This window comes from Eleginops maclovinus, chromosome 11 (genome assembly GCF_036324505.1).
Source record: "Eleginops maclovinus isolate JMC-PN-2008 ecotype Puerto Natales chromosome 11, JC_Emac_rtc_rv5, whole genome shotgun sequence".
NCBI lineage: Eukaryota > Metazoa > Chordata > Actinopteri > Perciformes > Eleginopidae > Eleginops > Eleginops maclovinus.
In genome coordinates this window covers 6,237,415-6,245,847 of record NC_086359.1, presented here as the reverse complement: position 1 = coordinate 6,245,847, position 8,433 = coordinate 6,237,415, and positions in this window count along the sequence as shown.

Here is an 8,433-nt window from a genome sequence, read left to right as displayed (position 1 = left end):
CCGTGTGCAGCTGGAGAGGTTTAATGTGGGACTTCCGGTTGGATCGGGTTTTCAAAATAATTGCTTTTTTAGTTGAGACCATGTGAGAAGTATATTTTTCTTATGGTTATTGTCTTCCATTATACCATTTTCAAAATCTGGACTTGTTGTCGTTTATTTCAATTATATTTTTTTTGGTCAGCCCAGCAGTATTTCTCCCTGGGGTCAACACAGTCATACCAAAAAGAAAACATAGCATCAACATAATGTGAACTAACAATTAACCACTTACCATTATACACATACATTTTTTACACCCATCCTTACATATTGCTTGGTCAAGATTTCATAAGGGGATATTGGCAGACCTTAGACGTCAGACAGACCTATGGAGATAAAGAAATATAATACTATATAAACTTTGATTGTATGTGAATTGTTATTTGATCAGCTCATAATATCATTCCTTCTCTGCTAATGCTCTGCTTTTATTTTGAAATGCAAATGAGGAAACGAGAGTTCTTCAGGCTCCTCGGAGACAGCGGCGTGTTTTCAGAGGGTCGACAAGTTGATGGCACGTCAAAAAAAAAGTGCTTTCAAGCGGTCTGAATGCAACACAGTTGTCCACACACACATTTTCAAGAATCTCAGCTGATTTAAATGCAGAGAAGAATAAACGTTGTCGAGGACGAGTGATGCTACCAAAATAGTACACATATATCATTTAAAAGAAACTGGATTTATTGTGATACAATATTAAAGTCTACGATTAGAGAGGTGGTACCAATTACTCACTGGTGGTGCTACTGTATAAAATGTAGCTCTGTTTTTTTATAAAACCGTTTGACAAAAATAAAGTTATACCGTATTGTCTTAAAAAATCTGAACCATCCCTTCAGTGTCATTCAAATCTGAGGTACAGATGTTGTACTGTGGTAATGGTCCAGCAGATGGCAGCAGATGTAACATTTTGGATATGGAATCCCTCATCGTTTCTGCTGTTTCTACTTTTACCACAGTGTGCACACTTATTCATAACAGACACCATGTTATGAGCAGTGGCAGTAGCAGCAGCATTTATATGGACATATTGACCACAACACATATAAATAATCCAGTGCTGGGGGAAAATAGTTGTGACACAATAAGAATGGAGCTCAGCTGTCTATTAGCTGGTCTTTTATTTTAATCCTGTTTTGGCTTCCCAACACAGCCTGTGTGTGGGCAGAGCTCCTGATATATTTTTTTACCACTTCTGGGAAATAACCCCTTCCTCAAACACATGTAGGGTGTAATATATTTTACAGACAGCCACAGAATTACAAAAGAAACACCTAATAAATGAAATGACAATGAATACATTTTCTAGATGATAACACTTCTTTATTTACCTCACCCGGATACATTCACCAACATTAAAGGTGCATGTATTAACACAAGTAAAACACCATATTTATGAAGATCTGTTTATGTGACCTTTTCACACACTTATGGTTGAATGATTTATTGACCAACTGTCATGCATCTGTCTCATGATAATAACGTGATGATGAGAGGCAACCAGATTACTGTGTGTGATCTGTTTTTTAAAGATGACTTGATTTGTATATAGGGATACCTTTGCAAGATCCCCATTTTTAAAAATGTAAGTTTAAGCATTATGTTTGCACCAATGGGTTCCTATACTTAACTTGAGTGTGACCTTTTCTGTGAGACGTTTGGATAAATGTTCTGTCAAATAGCTTTATTCAGTAGATACCTTTATTTTAATTAAGAAACACATACGACAAAAATAAATGTTCAGTTGTTGCCGATAACACACTAAAACCCTATCTCTGTGCACAAGTAAAACTTTTCTAGCATTTGTATTTAGCAGATGTGAACTGATTTAAATGAAACAAAATGGGTTCAAAGTAAATATTCAGAGCACAGCTTTTGCTATCTAAATAAAGTTGTCCAAAGTACAAACAAAAACTGATCTGAGCACTTTGAATTGCAAGTCTGCTGCCTTCTATCGCCCAGTTTGGTTTAATTCTACCCCTCTCGTTTGGTTGCTAGATTAGAGGTTTTCACTGTGTCTGACATAATGGGAGTTTCAGACTAATGCCACCCTTCTCAGTCCTAATAGTGCTGCCAAGCTGCCGGCAGGGCATCTGAGTAGGGGGAATCTAGTATTAGGCGTATCCGTGGATAGAGCATTGCTCATTTCCTTTAAAGTCCCCTCCTCCCCGGCAGAACGGGCAGAGCGCTCTGTCATCCTCCTCCAAAAGCCCCTCATTAGAAAATCTGCCGAGCAGACAAAGCTACTTGAGACGGACAATGGTGACTCCCCACATGGTGATTTGAAAGAGCATAAATGGAATCCAGGTCATGTTTTTTACTTCTACTTTTTGGATCCCCTGTCCTTAATTCTGACTTATCCACTGTGCCACCCACCTACAAACCGTCTGTCTAGTCTCATCCACCATGTTTTAAATATCCAGGTGATATTATTCAGACTCCAGCATGCCAATATAAGGACTCACAAAGATGGTGAACACATTTCCTCGATGATAAATAGCAAAAAAAGGAACAAAAAAACAATGAGGTGGAAAGTGTAAAAAGGTAGGAGCATTTCAAAAAGGACTCATACCTTATGTGATCGATGACACGCATCTGTGATTCAGCACACTCTATGATGATGGTGATGATGAAGGTTGTATTGTGTCTGAGAAAGGAGAAAGCTTCTTCACAAACTACTCATCACATGACGTCATCCTCTGCTGCTCATCGTGGTCTTCCTGCAGTGCCGGCAGCTGATTAGGCCCAGAATAAGCCTCTCGAGGTTTTCCAGCTATGAATAAGCTGCCATGGTAACCGATGAGGCCTCGTTTAATGATGCTAACATTACTACAGGCCGGTCCTGCTTATCTCCATCTCTCTTTACCGTAACAGAAACATCACACCATCACGAGTCATGCTGTGAGTCAGACTGTGATGTGTCTACAAGTATTTGTTCATTCACTTTGATTATTTTCTATCATTTTTATACATCACAGTTGTTATGTAAAGTAATACTGTATGTCATTTTTCATCACTAATTAGTAAGTTCAACTGGACCTATGTCATACAGTACATTTGGTTGAGTTGAGTATGTTATCCCAAATGTTTTTCAACACTTTTCAGACCCAGACCAATATGTCACGTATCTTACTGTTGAGGTTGTCCCCAGTGATGATGATGTTTCCCCTTTGCACATGGCCAGCATTGTGGTTATTTTCCAGAAGCTGTCATTGTTTGACTTATATTCCAGTTTTAATCCACATTTTAACAATAACTTTTTTTAGATATGGGTCATTTATAACAATATATCCAAACGTGTTGAAGGAATGTGATCACTGCTTTGAGGAGGACAATGACTTTGTGGCTAAAGCTCCTGAAGGATGAACAGCATAGGTGTCGTTTAGGACTGGGAACGCTGGGGAATCTGCTTTTTAATAATGGCCAATTTTGTCCCCACCACTTCTAAAAAAAACGTTTTAAGAATAGCACACACCAAAGAAGTGTAACCATTTGAGAACACTTTGAGAAAAATGTAACTGCACAAGAGAACAGGTACAATCTCAAGAACAGTTTGTCTGTTCACACTTGCACGTGGGTGTATTTCAGGGGACCCAAGAGGTGCAATTTGGATGCAACACACATTAAATACGAGTGAACTTTTAAAAGAAAATATAAATAGAATTTATAATAGCATATTCCCTGTGGTGCAATGCAATGGGATAATGTTTTTTTGTATCTGATAAATATGTCCCCTTCACTTTTAACAGAGGGACACCTGATGAACTGTAGATGACTCCCATCTGGGAAAAACTGACAGCAATAAAGACAGGGGTTTGCTCAAAGTCAATAACATGTTCACATCTTGTCATGAGAGTTGCATTTTCCCCCCTTCAGTGAGTATTTCAAGTTACCCCAACATACAGAGCAGCTGGGTTTAAAGTGCCTTGCTCAAGGTCATGTTGACAGTTAGTGTTGAGCGGGGCGACAGCATGTCTCCTGCATTTCCCTGCTCCGGTTTAGCAGCTTGCCAGGGGATTTAACCCATTTCCAGTCTATTCCTAACAATACTGCTGCTGCGGTGACTCTGCAAAATGCTGCGGTGGGATATAAGAAGCGATGGATTCATTTTGAGTGCTGGGATGAAGGCTTTCTCACTGCATCTTCATCACTGTCTCATCACTTTATGATCTCAACTTACCACTAATTGTAAGAGACAGCAATAGGGGTCATCAAAATGATTAAGCTGTTCAATTTGGCCCCTTACATTTTGGGAGTGTTCATCAGTTGGTAGACATTTTGTAAAGCAATCCGTGCAATTTTGCTCACTTGAACACTAATATGGGTCTAATTTACAAAAAGATATTTGGAAATATCTCAGAGAATGCTTTGTTTGAGAAGTGAGGAGTGGTAAAAAATAGAGCTATAAGAATAAGTGGATGGACAGAAAAAAAATGGTAGAGATAACTTTTCATAGAAAATGTTGATTTTAGCTTCTGAATATCATTTTTCACTGACAAACAAACACATTTAAAACCAAATGAATGACATTTTTCATCTTTGTTTTTTTTACATATTAGAGACCAGATGATTAATCAGGAAAATAAATGGCAGTCTAATCAATAATGACATTAATTGTTTGCTGCTGTGCTATAAAATACTATAAAATACCAGGAACCATTATTCGGATGCCCAGAGAAAATGTACTCATCATAAGTTGATATATAGATTTCACATTACTCCTTCTTAGCTCCATAGTTTGGGTTTGCTTACTAATGACTACAATAGAGTTGTCAGACAGAACATTTCTACATCCATTGCTATAATTGCTTAGTGGTGATAATGTTTGAATGTGTGCATTTATCACAGGTTTATGGATATCTAATATAATAATAATAATAAGTCACTGAAAGATTTATTTATGACTCCAGTGTTTCTTCTTTCTATAAGCAAAGCGCTGCTTGGCTTCACAGCCTCTCTGCAGTCCCACTGTGCTCCTGGATGTCCACCTGTCTCTCAGTGGCTCGTCCACTCTGTGCCTGTCTGCCAGCTTGTGGACATCTGTTTACTTCCACCTCCATCAGTCGTCATGGCTGCAACCGCCCCCACTATTGCCACCAGACCCCCCCCCCATCTCTCCCTCCCCCCTCCCCTCCCCTCGCCGGCCGGCCTTCCCCACCCTCTCTCATGTTTCCCCCAGACACCAGCTGTGAAGCACTTATGCTTATCCTGCAGTCCACCTCGTTCAGTCTTGTCATATCGACGGCCACGCAGCACTCTTTCTGTCCCTTGCTGCTTGTAGTGACACACTTATTTTACTATGCAAACTGAAACTGGGTTTATGTCCATTCAATGTAATAATAAAACAAATCAGCTATGGAAAACTGTGCAAATGGTTAGATGAATACATCCATTGTATCAAATTCAGATTCAGCTCAGGTTGAACATGCATTACACATATGACATGTTTCACAGACATACAAAAGATGGTGGTAGCAATTAAACATCCAAGCCTCTGGATCGAGAGCTTTGTTCAGCAAAATGATTTCAGTTCAGCATAAGGATAAACTGCATTTAAACAGAAGTACTCCAAATCTTTTACTAGGGTGCAGCATTGTGTGTTGTCTGTTCAAACATGTGGGGAGTCGGAGAGGTTACTGTTGGCACTATTTATCGTGTGCCTGTTGCCATGGAGATACTGGCTGACCTGACCATGACATAAGCTGCAGGCAACAAAATCTGTTGTTAAGTTCAAAGAATTGGCATTAAAAGCTCAAGAACAATTGAGACTTAGCCGGCTTTACCAAAGAGTCTTATTATTTGGGAAGCAGAAATGAAATTACTTCGAATTGTCTGTTACTATGTTTTTATTTTATTTATGATAGCATGTTTGAGGTCCTTTTGACTGAATCGTTTCAGCACTTCACATTTTCTATTTTATTCATTGGCATACTTCATAAAAGTGCCAAATCGTTTGTACAAAAGGTTTTAAAGAATTTGTGAAAACTTGATGTGTGCTTTGGAAACCTTGGTTATATAATATATACAGGAGGATATATTGTGTTATAACAATGATTCCACTTCTCAAGGCGAAGCGTCACTGTGTATGAAAAGAATGTAAAAAATTCCAAAAATGTTTTTTAAAGGGGTCCCATTGTGCTTCTCTGGGTTTTCTTTTTCCTGTAGTATGTTAAATAGGTTTTTGTGCATGTAAATGGTCTGCAAAGTCTCCCCCAGAGGGAGTTTCTAGATTTGGAAAGCGACAGAGTACATGTCCACTTTTGGCGTAAGGCGCAGTGTGACAGCACCCCACTGTGGGCCAAATATCCAAATCTGCTCCTCCTTTACCCCTAACCTGATTTAAAACCTCCTACATGGACACTTCCTTTCCTCTCCCCTCTTTCAAACTGCAGGCAGAGGGGAGCAGCACTCGAGTAGCTCATAGAGGGAGGTGCGGAGCAGCCACTGATCAGAGTGAATTAGAGTTATGCGTGACATGCAAAGGAGAGGCTCCAGAATGTGACAACAGCTGAGTTTTAAAGTTAAGCTTTTCCGCCTGAGGGGAGAGGAATAGACGACAAAGAAAGAGCGGCCTGCTGGGAAAAGAGTCAACTCCTTTTGTTGGCCCTACAAAAACCCAAACCTGTTATCCACTAGTGTTCTCATTTTAATGAACAGGGTTGTGACCAGTGGCGGCTGGTGAAAGAAAATCTTGGTGGGGCTAGTGTGCCAACAGATTTCCCTGCCTAATCTAGCATAAGCATTCAAATGAACAGTCGGAAAATGACTACAGTTCCACAATAATAATTTAATTTCACAGTTTCCAGCTTCACAGAAAAAGTAACAATTTACAGCTATATTAGACTTTATGCTATCAAATACTATACAATACAATCAAGGGATAAATTAACAACAAGGGTATGATTTCAGCTGAATCTATACAAATCAACAGTGAGTGAGTGAATGAGTGAGTGTGGGTTGAGAAGAGAGAATGAAACAGAACTTTCCTATTCAAATGTAACATATACAAAGAATTTAGAACCAAGTTATTTTCAAAAATTTTTACATAAACAGATTATTTTAATACCCTCTCTCAAGGAAAAATGCATTTACTTGGAGAAAACAGCATCAGTGCCATACAGTTGTCATTGCATGTCACAGCCTGAGAGAAACAACAAAGCATTCTCCACAACTATATTATAATTACATACTATAATATTATTACCTATTACATCGCCATCATCTCTCTTCGTCGTCGCACGTATTTTTTCCCCACGTAGCGTAGGACAGAGTCTGGGAGTCGCACTACGAAAAAAAACTATCGCTGGCTCCTTATGTAGCTACAGCAATCCTAAACCTTCACGCATTTTACGTAGCAGTTGGGGCTAAATTTCCAGCGCCCCACCGGCGTTAAATTTGGCGACATTGATAGGCCAATTATTCATAATTTCTCCCTAGCAACCATAACCGGATTGGCTGTTTAGCTGCCGGTCAGGGGCACTTTGCCGATCGCCCCATGAGAGAATGATACACTGTCTGTCAGTGGAAATTCACTGTTTAATGAGTGTTAGTTGGTGGAAATGTTGTTTAAATGATTTAAATTGCATGTAGGCACACACACTATTAAGTAAAACTGACATTGATTTAAAAAAAAATATGCAAAAAATATTTGTTCCCCTCAACAGCTGGTGGGGCAGAGCCCCAGCGCCCCCTATGGGCCAGCCGCCTCTGGTTGTGACAGTATAAATCATGATAGCTGTCCTCAATCACAGCATGAGTTAATATCCTCACACTTTCAGCAGTTAACATTTGATGTGCCAGCATTAAAATGATTTATATTTCCTACATTTATTTTTATCTTTGGTGTATTGTTGTAATGTGCCCAATCCAACAAGACGGATTGAAAGCATTTACTCTTGTCAATTTATTGTACATAAATGTTTTATATTCAATTCTGAAATCTACAAGATGTCTTTTTACTCACTGATTTAAATCTGCCAAATCATCTGCGAGTTGAAATTGTAGTAAAATGGTTACTGTCATTTTTACTACAGCTCTGGATCCACAAAATGTATCGTAATTTGATATCAAGCCCGGAAAACCAGTGCCTACTTAAACTATCCTTTTTTGCACTAATACTGAACACTTGCTTGTTGCCATCATCTGTATTTCTAAAATGTCTCTGTATATTGAAAACGTTTTCCTATCCCTATATGTGTATTACTAAACCAGTATCAGTAATGTTAATCATACCAAATATGAATTTAACAGAACCCTATACATGTTATACAAACTGTGGCCCAGTTTCGAGGCCCAGAAGTCATTACTGTTCACAACAATGGAGTTAATTTGTCATGTAGTGTTAGGTTTATGTTTTTCTTGCCCTACTTTGGCCTTTCGGGAGTTTCATGTGAC